Below are 16396 nucleotides of genomic sequence, written 5' to 3'. Positions count from 1 at the left end.
AATGCAAGTACTGAAGAGAAATTCTGTACTTTGAAACTGTTTGTGTGCCTAATTGTGCAAGGTGCTAAGGTTCTCATGTTCCATAGACTTCAGTTAGCTTTAAGGATTCACACACTCAGGATCTTCCAGGATCGGGCCCTACATGTTTGTGTGTCTGGAAGTTGTAGCTTGTGAATTCAGATCCCAGAGGAGTCTCCCATACAAAAATGATTTATCAATGCAGTCATTCTTGGTCACCTTACCTAGGTAATAACTTGCATTCCCAAGAAACGAAAAGATAAATGAGAATGGAGAGAGCTGAATCCAGCTTTGGGATTTTGATGTGAGTTTTATACTGTCCGTTTTTAAAATGACATGATCTTTGGTGGTCGTAGGAAATGCATTCGTGTCCATCTCACCAGATGCAATAGTTTATGCAGAAGTGTTTCTTGTAAGACACACACAATCCATTTAAAGATTATCACATGAAACCATATTTACTTCAGAGGACTGTAATAATTACACCTTCACTTGAAAAATCCCCAGGACTTTGGCTGCTGTGTCACAGATTTATACTCAAACATTTCCATTTGATGCTCAAAGTGTGAAGTACTCTTTAGTGGCAAGACAATTATCTGATTCTACTAATAAATGAATGCACTAGTAGTCATTTTTAATTGAACAATTATAGGATATTGCACTGTCAGTTGATTATAGAAGTCATTTCATAAATGTCAAAAATCTCTTTAAATGAATTATGAAGCTCCAAAATAACTCCGGCAATCAGCCAGCAATAACACAATAATCTGTTTACCCTGTTGTCAGGCGAACTATCACCATGTTTTTTTTCTTTTGAGGGGGGACTGAATCTTAAGGATTATACTCCCGCTCAGACTGCTGCAACCACCTAGGCTTTAATTAATAAAGACTGTGAGTGTTGTCAAGAGCTTTGCCATGTATTAAATAGCAAGAGAAATTAGAGTTATTTTTGAAAAGACACCAACAGCAAGCATAAGGATATCTCTCTTCCCTGAATGAAGAAGGTTGAATCTAAAAATGTGTTACTAACAGTACAGCGGAAATTTTCCCCTTTAAATGCTTCACTTGCTACTGCAACCTTTATTTTGGCATGATACAGAAGCGTAATATTATAAGATTTACCTTCTTCCCTTGTGAACCAATACCTGTCTTTTTTTTCCTTTTGGCAATGAATGCATACATACTAATGGCTGTCTTCATGCTAAGAAATAATCATGGGCCAGATCATACCCTTCTCTAACATCCATGTTGTGGACACTTCCCCCAGAATTTCTTTCTTCTTCTACCTTCCCACACAAATGAAAGTGCGTGTTTGGCCCACAGGCCCCATGGACACACCAAGATGCAAGGGGTAGAGGGGTGCGAGGGGTCAGAGGCCCTGACCCTCTCCATCATCTCTGACCTTGCTCTTTTACAGGACAGCTCTTTCACTGGTTGCACCAGATCCTCTTTAAATGGGTGGATCTGCATCGTGTAAGGTAGTCTCTGGTTGTCTTAGAGGAATCTCCATTGGGTACAGACGGGTGGGTGGGCAATGCCTGTATGGTCAAGGAAAAGAGATGGGGGGGACACTGCTGCAGAGGAGGTGACCCCAATGTGGGAGACAGTTGTGTGCAAAGTGGACCCTTTGCTAAAATATAGATGGCAATGCTGTCTAAAAGCATCCAGTGATTTTTGGATGACCCACTTTTTGGTGCTCAATGGGAGATGCCTTGGGTATGGATCTCAGAAATGCTGAGCCCTCCCTACTCCAAATAAAATTAATGACAGCAGTGAGTGCCCAACACCTCTAAAAATCAGGCATTTGGTTCCTCAAACTGGGCACCCCCAAAAAGAATGGACACTCTTGAAAATGTGGATGATAAATTTTGGGTGGGGAGAACTGGAGTAGCTGTGTCTCTGGCTTACTAGAGAAAGTACAAATCCTTTTATCTCTTGACAATATAGGGAGGAACCTGCAACCTTGGGTTTTCTCCTTGGCACATGTATGGGTGCAGCTGTGCAGGATGTCAGATCATTTAATCCTGTAAGGCTAAAGTCCTCCAAAGCCACATACAGCTGAAAAAAAAAGTATGAGAATTGAGTCATAGGTGGTCTTAACAATTAATCTGGTATCTGCATGACCTCTGCACCTCTTTAAGCTATTTGGGGAGGCTTCACATTGGGAGCAGAAGAACCCTCCTTATCGTTTGTGCACCATAAACTAGCACAGAGGGTTGTGTTGGGAATTGAGCCAGAGAGAGGATGCCGCTGGAGTGGCACAATCACCTTGCACAACCTAGGTGTGCCTGTGACTGAGGCTACTAGTCCAGCCCTGAAGTTGGAGTAGCAGTTGAAGGACAGATATACTGAAGCCACTGGTTGGTTGGAGGTATCTATTAATACTCAGTCTTTATCCACATCACCCGCATTAAATCCAGTTTCTCAGGGGAAATGAAATCCACCATATGTGATCATTCACCCTGGGACTAGCACCATTAAATGCACACTGTCCAGTATATTGGACTAGCACTGTTAACACTACTCTAAAGACTGTCAATGAAATCTAAATTAAATATTTTAAATATACTACATATGAAAATCCATGGTTGGAACAGATTTCCTTATCATCATGTGTATTCAACCCATTCACATAGGCAAGACCAAACTAGTTTCTAACATGGTTGTGTAAGGGACCAGGGCTTAGGTGGTCTGGTCTAGTGACTACAGCTGGGCTGAGGTCTGCCCACCAGGGATGGTAGTTGCAAGCAGGAGTTGGAGGAATCACAAGAGACAGGTTCCGTAAGCAAGAGTCAGGATCACAGTCAGGCTGGAGTCCGAGACTGGAGATCAGTAGTACCAATCTGGAATTAGGAGGCAAAAGTAAGGGTCAGAGTCGGGCTGGAGTTAGAGGCCTGAGGTCAGGAGAGCAAAAAAAGTCCAACATTTTAGCAGGCTGAAGATTGTTTGGCTGCCCGGACAACTTCCTGGGGCAACTTCCTGGGGTTAAATAGGGTGCTTGGCCAATCAGAGGGCTGCAGAGTGCCATTAGTCTGGGTCTCTTGGACAGCACTTCCTGTGGCATGAACTCTGCATGGTGCGCCCTGGCTGTATCTGGTTTCCTGGTGGCACTGTGGGAATATCAACTGTCCCAGGCTCTGCAGGCCTGGATTCTAATCCCCAAATCCTTATAGGCTGGGATACTGTTTAAACTAAATAAAAGTTCGTGTAGAAAAGGCCTACAGGGACTGAGTTTTGTTCTCTTGGAAGATGCTAACATGGTTTCTGATCTAGACAGGAATAACATTTTCAAAAACACCTAAGTAACTTTGCAGACCCAGATTCTAGTCCCTAGGTCCTTACATCACCCTCCACCTTCTTCAGGGGTGCCCCTTTCCTGTCAGGGTAGGTTTATCTGGATGGTCTTGATGTAACCTTTCTACCAGGTGAGGGGCATGGACATGGGCAGCAGGTTCCTAGAAGCTTTCTTTGAGACCACATCCTCCCAGTCAATAAGGTAGTACAGTCCCCTCCTCTGCCATTTAGAGTTGAGGATTGCATAGACTACATATTCTTCATGTCCTTGGAGCTGGACTGGTGGGGATGGCTTTTGGGACCAATCGGGAAAGAGGTCCTCCGTGTAAGCCTTCAGGAGGGATACATGGAAAGCGGAATGTACCTGAAAAGGTCAAAGGAGCTGTAATTTGAAAGCGAAGGGGTTGATTTGCTGACCAATCTGGACGGATCAAGGAACTGGTGGTCTAGCTTGTGGGACAGCCTGTTTGTACGGAGGTGCTTTGTGGCAAGTCAGACATTTTGCCCTACCATGAGAGCTGAGCCTTCCTGGTTTGTGTACCACTTATAGATGAAGCTATGTTTTGGTCATGGGTATTTTTAGTAAAAGTCATGGACAGGTCATGGGCAGTAACAAAAATTCATAGCCTGTGACCTGTCCATGACTTTTACTATATACTTCTAACTAAAACTTGGGTGGGGGGCTGTGGGTGCTCTGGGGGGCAGTCTGGGGGCACCACGAGTGATGGAGGAGGTGGCCTGGGATGCTGCTAGTGCTGGGGTGGGGGGGCAAGGCAGCGGCGTGTGGCCCGGGACCCCTGTTGGTGCTGTGGGGGAGGGTTGGCGGGGCTGGCAGAGGCTCCCTACCCAGCTCCACATGTCCCTGGCTCCTAGGCATTGGAGGGGCCGGGGGGATCCACGTGCTGCTCCCTCCACAAGCGCCAGCTGCTCAGCTCTCATTGGCCGGGAACTGCAGCCAATGGGATCTGCAAGGGCGGGGCCTGCAGGCACGGACAGCGCGTGGAGCTGCCTGCCTGGCTCCTCCTCCACCTAGCAGCTGCAGGGCAATGCCAGTGGGAGCCAGGGAGCCCCCCCACCCCTAGGTAAGTACCTCTCGCAGCCCTAAGCCCCTACCTTAGCCCTGAGCCTCCTCCTATACCCAAACTGTTGCTGCTGGCCCACAGGCTGCACCGGCCACTGCAGAAATCATGGAAAGTCATGGAATCTGTGACTTCTGTAACCTCCATGACAGACTCGTAGCCTTACTTATAGTCCCTTTTCACATCTTTGAAGTGGTCCTTAAGTTCCTCCTGGATATGGTGAATTCATTGGACCCAGTCGGAAGCTGCGGGATTTGGGGAGGCTGCTGGCAAAGCCAGGTGGAAGTGAGGGTGGTAATCATAATTGTCAAAGAAGGGAATCATCATGTGGCAGGTGGGAGAATTAGTTGTCTTGATGGGAGTTGACAAAGTACCTCAGGTATTGCTCTAACACTTGGTTCACCCTCTCCATTTGCCCACCTATCTGGGGATGATACATGAAGGAGGTAAAAGCATGAATGTCCATTAGCCAGAATGCTTCACGCCAGAAGCGTGAGACAAATTGCAGGGCCTCGATCCGAGCTGATACAGGCTGGAAACCCATGAACATGGACCATATGAATCACTAGCCATTGAGTCTTTGTTTCACCAGAGGGCAGGCTGTTACAGGGGACGTAGTATGCCATCTTGGTTAGTTGGTCTACAACAGTCAAAACCTCTGTGTGAGTCGGGGCGTTCGACTATGAAGTCCAGGGTGATTGAGGCCCATGGTCTAGAAGGGGTCTCCAGGGATACTAGGGTGCTGAGGGACTTAGCATGTGGTGTGTTGGTGGGTGCACACATGTCACAAGAGTTAACATAGCCCTGAAATTCGGCCTGAATATGGGCCACCCGAAGAAATGAAAAGCTGTGTGGAAGGCCTTAAGGCTGTTGAAGTGGCAGGCTGTTGGCAGGAATGGAGTGTTATGGCAGAGATGGAGCACTTCTAGCCGGGGGCACCCTGTTGGAAAGTATATGTGACCACTGAGGTAGATGATCCCTTCCTGTGTGGAGCACTGCCTCTTGGTTCTGTCTCTTTGCTCAGGCTGTTCCATCACCTCCTGGGCTAACAGATCACCCTGCAAAGCGGACCAGATTACATCAAGCATGTCTTGGTGTTTTGTGGCACTGAGGAAGTTGCAGGGTGATTCTTGGCTAGGCTCCTCGCTTTCTTGGTAGGATTTCTCTTTCGGGATAAGGTGTCAGTTTTCCCATTCCTGGTTCCCAGCTGCTAGGTGATGATAAAATCAAACCAAGAGAAAAATACCGCTCACCTGGGTGGTATTTGGTTCAAGGCTTGAGCCTTCCACTGATATTTGAGGTTTTTATAGTCTGGAAAGACTTGCACTGGTTCTTGGGCTCCCTTGAGGTGACAGCGCCACTCTTTGAAGGCTGATTTGATTGCAAATAGTTCCTTATTTAATATTTCATAATTCTGGTCAGCCGGGATGAGTTTTTGGGAATAGTAGGTGCAGGGTGCAGGACTTCCTGCAGATTATGCCTCTGGGAGAGTAACTCCAGGGCTAAATTGGAAGCTTTGGCTTCCACTATGAATGCCTGGACCAGGGCTAGATGTGCTGGAATTGGGATGGTGGTGAAATCAGCCTTGAATGGTTTGAAAGCATGGTGAGCTTTGGGTGTCCAAACAACCTTGGCAATCTAGCAGGACCTGAGCCCAGTCTGGATGGCCTCCACCTTCTGAGGGTCCATCTTTAACACCCTCTGTGGAAAGGATGTAATCTAAGAAGTCCTCTGTGAGGGACTGGTCAAAGGTACAGTTTTTCCAGCTTCACAAATAGGCCATGCTTTCATAGGCTTTGCAGGATGGAAGAACCACAAGTGTGTCATGGAGATAGATCACTACATACTGGTCCAGGATGTCACTAAATATGTCATTCATGAAGTGTTGAAAGATCACAGGTGCATTGGTCAGCCCAAATGGCATTACTAAATCTTCAAAGTGCCCATAGTGGGTTCGAAACACAGAATTCCATTCGTCTCCTGCCCTGATGTGCACTACTTTGTAAGAACCCCTGAGTTCCAGTTTTGTGACGATTCTGGCAGACTTTACGCAATCTAGTAACTCTGAGATCAAAGGCAGAGGATACGGGTTTTGGATCCTGACATGGTTTGGGGCCCCAATAGTCTATGCAAAAGCATAGCGTCCCATCCTTTTTCTTGATGAAAAGAGCTGGAGCCCCTGTGGGGAAGGTGGAGCACTGGGTGAAGCCCTTGGCGAGGTGTTCCTAGATGTAGTCATGAAGGGCTGCCGGTTCAGGCTCGGACATTGAATAGATCTGTCCATAAGGGACCTTCGCCCTGGGTTGCAGATCTATAGGGCAGTAATAGTCTTGGTGCAGGGGTGAGCATGTCCATGTTCTTCTTTTCGAAAATGTCCATGTAATCCCAATATTTTTCAGGGAGATGGGGATTTAGGCTTGGGAATGATTCCTTCTGGCTAGCTGCCACCAGCTGGAGTCATTCCACAGGTGTGGTCACTTCCAGTTGGCCTTAGGAGCCTAGGACAAGAAGTTTGGGGCTAGCTCCTCTGCACAGGAAGACCCTTTGGCAGTAGTCAGAAGGGAAGTTGAGCCTCTTTTCTCTCCAGGAGATGCAAGGGTCATGCTTCTCCAGCCAGGTGATGCCAAGAATTAGGGGAGAATGTGGGGAATGGATCATGTTGAACTGTAGCACTTCCCCATGGCCCAGGATTACAGCCTCTAGGGGCACTGTTTCTTGAGTCACTGGCCCTGAGGACAGGAGGGACCCATCAATTGTTTCTACGAGAACTGATGTGGACTTTGAACAAGGGAGATTCATCGTGCTTGAGTGGCTTTGACATCTCTGAAGTTATCAGTAGTCCTGGTATTGATCGTGCCCCTGGAGGGGGGCAATTGGCTTGGCCGCATCCCAGGTATGTAACTCCATTTATACTTGGAAGTGTGGGGAGGACCCATGTGTCCTGGATTGGGTTTCTTTTGAGGGCTGGGGATTAGTTCCTTAGCACAGCATCTGGGTGGTGCCCAGGCCTGCTCCCCCTAAATGGCCTGGGCGCACTTGTTTTCCAACTCCTTGAGGGTTCGAGGTTTGCAGTGGGCATGAGGTAAGAGCATGTCCTGGTGCTCCACAATAAAAACATAGGTTATTGTGGCATCACTGTTCCATTTCTTCCAAGATCAGGTGTTGGTGTTCCAGATCAACCTGCATCAGTTCCTGGTTGAGCCCTGAGGTTTTTGGGGTAGGGTATAGCTGGACTGGTAGCAGGGTGCCCCTCCTCTTCTCCTTTTGCTCATGCAGCCGGATGTCAATGTGGAGAGAGAGGTTGGTTGATGCATCCAAATGCGTCAGGCTCTCAGTGCTGCCTAGCTAGTCTTTCACTTCCTCACTGAGCTCATGCTGAAAATGATGCAGTTGGACGGTCTCGTTCCACTCAACTTCAGCTGCGAGTTGCCAGAACTGGGCACCATACAAGGCAGTTGGCCCTTGCCCCTTGCTGGAGCCTTTGCAGTGTTGCTTCCATGGAGCGAGTGTGATGAGGTCATCAAAGACTATGGAAAATGTTTGCAGGAAGGCATTCCAGTCCTTTAACACTGGGCTGCTTTGGTCCAGCACGGGGGAGTCCCAGTCCAGCGCTTCTTCTGTAAGCAAACTGGTCACTAATCCCACCCTGGACTTGTTGGTGGGATACAGTTGAGGGCGGGGCAGGAAAAAGAGATGGCATTGGTTCAGGAACCCCCTGAACATCTGGTGGTTCGTATCAAAATGTTCGGGTTGTGGTACTGTGGGGCTCAGTTCAAAGGGCAGTGGCCTACAGCATGGAATTGTAGGCCTGGAGCACAGACTTTTCTTCCTGGGACTGTGTTAGCTGTTCACAGAGTGTCTGATTTTCTGCTAGGATCTGAGCCACTGGGATGGTTTAGAGTTGCATGACCTGCTCATGGGGAATCCAGTACCCCAGGGGGTTGGTGGGTGATGGTTGACTTGCCCCTTCCATATCCCTGTTCAGGGGCTCCCATGCAGGGGGTCAGAAGTGGATGTGGGCAACCTGTAAGGGACCAGGGCATAGGTGTAGGTGGTCTGGCTAGTGGTCACAACTGGCCTGCGGTCTGCCCACCAGGGATGGTAGTCACTAGGCAGGAGTTGGAGTAATCGCAAGAGCCAGGTTCCATAAACAAGAGTCAGGGTCAGAGTCAGGCCAGGGTTGGAGACCAGAGGTAATACCAGGCTGGAATCAGGAGGCAAGAGTCAGTGTCATAGTCAGGCTGGAGTTCAGAGGCAGTACTAGGTTAGAACTGAGCAGCAGGAACGAGGGCCAGAGTCAGGCTGGAGTGGGAGACCAGAGGTAGTACCAGATTGGAAACAGGAGGCAAGAGTCAGGGTTGTAGTCAGGCTGTAGTTGGAGATTGGAGATCTGATCAAGCAAAGTCTGGTATTGCAGCAGGCCAAAATCTGTGTGGCTACCCAGACAATTTCCTGGGACAAAACCTGGGTTAAATAGGGTGCTTGATCAATCAGAGGGCTACAGGCTACTGTCACTCTGGGTCTCTTGGGCAGCATATCCCTTGGCACCTGCTCTTCATAGAGCTCCCTGCGTGTGGCATTGTGGAACATCAGCTGTCTCAGGCTCTCCAGACTGTGGTTCTAGTCTCTAGATCCTTACAGGTTGGGATACTGCTTACACCAAGAACAATTGAGTGTAGAAAAGGCCTACAGGGACTGAGTTTTGTTATCTAGGAAGATGCTAACATGGTTTTGCTTCTAGACAGGAATAACATTTTCAAAAGCACCTAAGTGACTTAGGAGTCCAAGTCCTATTTTAAAAAATTATGTAGGTATTTTGGAGCGTAAGCCTCTTTGAACTCCTCCACTGAAAGTCCTCCTAAGTGCCCAAGTCACTTTTGAAAAATGGGACTTAGGCTTCTATGTCACCTTGGGTTTGTCTTCGCAGAAGCGGCCGTCCATGCAACGCGTCTAAGCACCTGGGTCGACAGACTCAGGCTTGTGCTACCGTACTAAAGAAAGCTGTGTAGGTGTTGCAGCTCAGGCCCTGAAACTTAGGGATGGAGGTGGGCTTCAGAGCCCTAGTTTCAGCCTCAGCCAAAATGTCTGCATAGATATTTTTAGGACAGTAACATGAGCCCTGTGAGCCTGAACCAGCTCTATTTCATTCATATACGCTGGACACAGTGCATAGAAGAGCAGCTAGCGGCACTGGGGCTGAGGAAAAGATCCCCTAGCCCACATGGAAGGAGATAGTTGTCAGAACCTCCTGTCAGTTAGAAGGCAGACAACAAACCGGAGCCTGGAGAGGAAAAGGAGATGCCCATTCCCAGGAGCCAGGGGAATCACCTGGGAATAGCAGAAGATCAGCTTTGTTTTAAATATTCTTCAGATTTCAGTTGTAAGGCTCTGATTTATATCCCTTGTAACTCCGCTGATTTAATGACACTGGATGGCGTGTAAGTCAGTGAAGGATTTAGCCCTATAAGCTGAGGGTCTGCTTCGCCACTTCCTTGTACTTTGTTGTCATTTACACTTTCGCCAAGTTGGTATCCATCACAGCTTGACTGACAGATTTAATACCTGCTTTGTTCTCACTTTAACTGACTCTGCAAGGCAGTGGAGAATCAGCCCCATAGAATTTTAATTGGTATTGAATTTAAATCATCATAAATTCCTCCACTTTAAATGTAGTTTTATTCCTTAAAATTGTTACACATGCCACTGAAGAGCCCTTGCAGGGACCCAGTCCTGGTATCTGTCTTGGTTAGTAAGATAAAGCCTTTGTAGTTAGTAGGTGGCTGAGACCTAGCCATATGCTGTTGGTAGACAGCAGCAAAGCTTTATCTTGCGATAAGCATACTACCAGCAATCTCTTAGGGGTTTTTATATATATATATATATAAAATGTACCAGCACATTGTTCAGTAATATGAATGTCAATTAACCAACTCGTAAGTAATACCATTCTCCCAGGAATCACATCAACTGCACTGTGGGTAAGTTTAGATTTCAAAGATGCCCCGATCCCTCACTCTGTGATGACGGAATTGAACAGCATTAACCTTTTCACGTGCACTAACAAAGACAAGTGCAGACAAGATGTGCTGTAACTACTGCACATCTATGTTTTGTTTTTGCCCAGGGCCCTCTACGATTACCCAGCACTTCAGAGCTAATATCAGGAGCATGTTTACCTTTTTTTTTCTTTCAATATTTCTCCAAAATGACAGCCTCATTATCTGACAAAAGATAATCAGGTACAATATGAGGTATGTATAATATATATAAAGATTTTATAAAAGGATAGTCTAAGCTATTATAAAGAGATCTAGCAAGAAGATCCCTATCTTTATAAACTGAGCTGTGTTGCATTTAATATTGTGTTTAGGCCAATAAAACAACTAGAAAACAAATTGTGCTCATTTGTACCCGGGGAGCCCCATTCTATGTCTGCAACTAAATGCACAGTTTGGCCCAAATACTGTATTTTTTACTGCCTTGCAGTTTGCATAGTCAAAGTGAGAACAAAGTAAGTATAAACTGCTCCCACTCGGGTTGGGATGAATACCAACTTGGCAACGTGTAAATGACTACACAAGGTGTAGGAAAGTGGAGAAGCAGACCCTCAGTTTATAGGGGCAAATTCTTCACTGACTTACATGTCATCCAGTGTCATTAGATCCAGGGAGTTATATGGGATATAAATCAGGGCCTTACCACTGAAATGTGAAGAATATTTAAAATATTTTTTGTGTTAAAGGTTCTAAACAAGATCAGAACTCCATTGAGCTCGATGATCTAGACCGAGAAAGGGTGCGAGGAGAAACAGAGGTGAAATGTGTTGCCCAAGGTCACCCGACCAGTAAGTTGCAGAGCGAGGAGTAGAACTTACCTGTCCTGACCGAGTGTCCAGTGCCTTATTTGCTATTTCTTTGGATATATCTGCACTGCAAATAGACATCCGTGGCAGGCCAGTGCCAGCTGACTTGGGCTCAGGCTAAGGGGATGTTTAACTGCGGTGTAGATGTTCAGGCTTGGGCCGCAGCCCCAGCTCTGGGACCCTCCCCCGTTGCGAAGTCCTAGAGCCTGGGATCCAGCCTGAGCCTGAACATCTACTCCACAGTTAAACAGCCCCTTAGCCAGAGCCCTGTGAGCCTGAGTCAGCTGGCACAGGCCAGCCACGAGTTTTGAATTGCTCTATAGACACCCCCTCTGAGACTAGCTCAGGGGATTGATAATGGGAATCTAAAGGCTTTAACTCAATGTTACTGGTTCAGACCTGACCCAGTTGGCCTATTTGAAATCGGTTAGTGATCTCAGTCTAGTTCCCAGTGAACAGGACACTACATCACAAAAGTTCTACTAGCACAATGGCACCTACTTGGGGCTGTCTCCACAGATTAGCCATGGGTATAATATTAATAATTGATATCTAGCTCTTACATAGAACTTTTCAGAACTAACACAGTAACCCTAGAGGTGTTCGCTTTAGGTCAGGACTAAGGCACATGGTGGGGTGTTATGAAGAATTCGTAATGCACTGTTCCTATTCTAGGGCTAGCTATCCAGCATCTTTCATAAGCACCAATCTAACTAAAAATATTTAGAAAAGGCTGCATGCACAAATACAATATACAATATTTATATATAAAATAACTGGACCCACACATGCATGCTTTGGGGAGAAATGGAGGGTATAGTATCCTGTCAATGCAGATATGGATTATATAGTGTGAATTCTTAGTTGGCGTTGTAAATCTCTACCACGCTGATGTCATTTTAAAATCCGTAGATATTTTAGTAACACTACACGGTGATAAAACTAACAGAAGAAAATTGTGCCAGATGAATATAAGGTACAGCCCTTTGTGCACATGCTTGTTGCCTTGTGCTGCCCATTTGTTCATTTTGTAGTCACACTGGAAGGTAAACTTGTATTGGAGGCTGTCTGGGATGTAGACTATATTGAAGCAATCTTGTAATGAGAATAGATTATACCTATGCGATTTCTATTTGTCATTCCACTCCTGTGAATTCTCTGACAGGATGCCGTGCCTTTTCAAAGTATTCTGTATTCGGTATTTTGATCGGTTGCCCATTCTTTTCCTTACTAACAGATGAAGCTGTCCATGAGACAGGTAGGAAGGTAGATATGTTCAGCAGTTCCACAGCATAGTCTGGTAGTATGTTACTATGCTAACCTGCTGTGCCCCCACTTTTCTTTTTGCTGTTTCAGAAGTGCCACCTCAAGCAAGAATCACAAAATAGATCAGTCCCCGTTTAGTGGCATAATAAAATGGAGGTCCAGGTTTGAAATCTGACTCTGGGCCAGTTTTGACTCTCAGTTGCACTGGTGTAAATCTAGAGCAACTCCACTTAGGCCAGTAGGAAAGTTACACTGGTGTAACAGGACAGACTCTGGCCCTCTGTCTACTCACTATTACTTTGACACAAGAGTAGGGAATATTATGGAGGCGACACCATGAGGCTTGTGATACTCAGCACAAATGTCAGCTAATCAAAAAGCAGCAGCATTATCGGAACTCGGAAAGATGCTGAATTTAGCCCACTCAGCAGGTGGATATTCATGATGGCGTGATTCCCCTCTAGTTGGAGGTAGACAGAGATTATACAAGGGGAATAAATAAGACATCCAGAAACATGCTAGTTTGATCTTGACACACTATTGCCTACACTCTGGATTTGTGACCTGTCTAGAGCACTGAGCCTGTGTGTGGGCAAGTTTCTGGAGCCTCACTGAAGTCCGGCACAGAACTGGGGCTTTAGATTCTTCCTTTCATTGGAAAATCCCAATCCAAGGTTCTACCAAAATGGGTAGCACTAAGCGGCAGCAATTCTAGGTTGGAGAAACCTAACAGGTGCACATGGCCAAGGGAGAGAATAAAAATAAAACAAAGCACAGGAGTTCTCATGTCATTTCATTTTTTTTCTTGAAGGTTCCACCTTTTGGACGTATGTCAAACTGCATTGGTTGGAAGGCAAGGTAGACATTTTGAGGATACCTGCAGGCATGTTAAGGTAACAAGGCATTTAACTGACATTATTCTTACCCCACTTTGAATTTTAAAAGAGGGTATTCTTCAAATGATTTGACATTCCCCTCCCTTTCTAATAATAAATATTGTACAGTTGAATCATCTTTAATAAGATATCGCAGTGGACAGCATATTATCTCAGATGACTCCTGCATTCCTGGATTATTTTGATTAAAATAGAATTTCTTCTCAGATTCCCAAAGCAGGCTGGTTGAGATTTCTGGTTTAAATCAAGATAGTATTGGCATAGAAGGCAGAATGCAGGATGGAGCGGCAGCCAACAGCGGAGGGAGGGAGGGCGGGCGGTATAGATTGGAATGTTTGTGCGGAAGAGGGACGGGAATGGAATGTTAGTCAGGAAGTGATGAGAGAGGAGTGGGTGGAGACACAGTTGGAGGGGTGGGAGAGAAGTTAAGTGGGAGATGTTAGCAAGGCTTGGAGAGGAAAGGAGGAGTGAAAAACTAGGAGGTGATGCTAAAATGAGAGGTGGTTCTGAAGAACAGGTGAGGGGGAAGGCTGAGCGACCAAGGAAGGTGGCAGCAACAACTGAAAGGGGCAAGTTTGATTTAGATTGCTGTATTTACAGGATAACTACATACCTTTAGATTTGAGAGAAGCCCATGCCCACCACTAAAGTCAGAATGAAAGGAGTAAGTAGCAGTCTGATTAGGAGACAGCCATTAAAAAAAAAAAACAATCTGCAAAGACTTTAAATGACATCAAGTCATGTACTGAAAAAAATATAAAAGAATGAAAGGGATATAAAATTTCATGCTTTGGAAGATAAGTCAATCCTACTTGACAGGAAGTTAGGAAGAAACTTTTCCTATGGACATGTTCTTCTATTTTTGCCCAATTGGTTTCTTCGATTTACCTTTGAAGTGTCTGATACTGGCCACTGCCAGAGATTGGATTAGATGAACCACTAGTCTGATCTGGTATGGTAAGGATGGTTAGGGCACCAGTCTAGGAAGTGGTAAACTGTGGTTCAATTTCCTGTGCACCACACACTTCCTCTGTGAATTTAGGCAAGTCCCTTACTTTTCTGTGCCTCAATTACCCATCTATAAAATGGGGATAATAGCACTTCCCTACCTCACAAGGGTGTTGTGAGGACAAATACACTAAAAACCGTTGTGATGGTCTTTGAGATGTGCTCATGAACAGCTCTATATTACTATTATTAGTTGTAATTCCTATATCCCTAATAAAATGATATTCACATGCATCTTGTCTTTTCTCAAAGAATTGGTACCTTCTGTATTCAAAGACCTGGGTTTAGATTTTCACAGCTATTCAGCCTATGTCAAACACCATTTAAACCCTTGTCATTGTGTCCCAAATAATGAAAATTATGCTAATTGGTGTCCTGATTAAGCAGCACATAAAGTAGCCAACCTCCTTAAGAATGTTTTCTGTTGTTGTTGAATGAAAGTAACTGTGAAGCATTAATAAAATTGGCAGGTAGGAGGAAATTTCTCTATATCTTGCTTGGTTTCTTAAGCCTTTCCTAGGGGTTCTTCAACATTTTCCTAGCGTGAAACATATCTTGAGAGTCTCTCACATGAACCACCCCCCTTCCAGTTCAAGATCGTGCAGCCACCTCCTCTCCGTTAGTCATCACATAGCATCCCAGTGGCAACTGCAGAAATTGCTCATATGGAAAAGTAACAAAAGGAAGTATTTAATGTATTTTTAGGTGTCTCCTAATGGAATTTAGCAGCTGGAAAACAAGAAGGGGAGCCAACACCATGCAAACAGCCATCTCTTCACAGACCACCATTTGAGAACCACTGGACTATCCTGTTACTGCCACTGATGCAATGATTTCTAAGATTACACTCATGATTGCAGAGGTGTTGTATTAATATTGTTTTTTTTCTGATTACGGCATTAGGCTGGGAGTAAGAAGATCTGGGTTGTATTCCTGGTTTGACCAAAGTCACAAATTATGTCTAAGGCAAATACATGCAGTTTCTCTGGGTAAAATTTCAAAAACTTCTAAGTGACTTAGGAATCTAAATCCCATTTTCCAAATTGACTTGGGTCCAGATATTTATATGCATTATGTGATGATCTACTCAGTGTTGCAAGACCTAAGTCTCATTTTAAAATGTGATTTCAGTTTTTAGGATCCTAAGTCTCATTGACTTTCTATATGTCACTTTCAGTGCCTTTGAAAATTTTACCTTCTCTCACTCTCCATTTTACCATCTGTAACATGGGGATAATAATACTTGGCTACCTCTCAGAGCTGTTGGGGGAGTCTTAATTCAATTATGTTTGTCAACACTGTGAGAGTCTCCTATGGAATAAGTGGAAAGCATGATTTTATTTATTTTTATTCGATCACTCTTTTATTGTATTCAGTGGGAAAGCTTGAATAATCCATAGAGTTGTCAAATACATTGGGGAAGCCGGAGTTCCTGATTTTGCCCACCATGCTTCTGGCAAAGAAAGGACCTGAGAGACATTCCTAAACGAAAAATATAAACAAACTCGTGAAGCTACTCAGATACTTAAATGATTATTTTTTTTTGAAAATATGCCTTTATCAAACAAATAAAATACATTTTTGCCTTCATTTTCCCCCCTGGTTTTGGTGGCAGGTTTCCCGAGGCATCAGCATGTGGGTAGTCACTCCCTTGCTCTATTGATCCTGACAAGGACATGTGTTAAGGAGCCCAGTCCTCCCTGAGGCAGTGACTAACTACAGATTTAACGGGTCCAAGCCAGGAGGAGGAGAGGTTCTAAAACTTGTCATTTTTCTGGGATCATCATTTCACCCTTTTAATCTCAACCTTCTCCATGTCTATTTCACATAATCACGGTGTGTTATAGCCAGGAGGCAGGCTCCCAGCAACTCTGCAGAGCCCTTCCAGAGTTGGCTGATATGGAGGGTATAATGCACAACTCTTCAGTAGGTGGGAAGTACCTGTAAGAGCAAGCAGTGCTCTCTATAAGCCA

General features: G+C 45.2%; 1 long non-coding RNA gene across 1 annotated transcript in view; it reads left to right on the top strand.

Moving 5' to 3' along the window:
• LOC141985341 (uncharacterized) overlaps positions 1 to 15255 on the top strand; it is a 58133-nt gene extending 42878 nt beyond the window's left edge. Inside the window, exons 4-5 of the long non-coding RNA XR_012638911.1 lie at positions 13331 to 13412; positions 15129 to 15255. This is a non-coding gene — a long non-coding RNA (uncharacterized LOC141985341). The remainder of the gene's footprint in view (positions 1 to 13330; positions 13413 to 15128) is intronic.
• Positions 15256 to 16396: the final 1141 nt, after the last annotated feature.

This window comes from Natator depressus, chromosome 1 (assembly GCF_965152275.1).
Source record: "Natator depressus isolate rNatDep1 chromosome 1, rNatDep2.hap1, whole genome shotgun sequence".
Lineage (NCBI taxonomy): Eukaryota > Metazoa > Chordata > Testudines > Cheloniidae > Natator > Natator depressus.
Note: the sequence above shows the minus strand (reverse complement) of the source record. Positions and strands in the feature narration are given on the sequence as shown.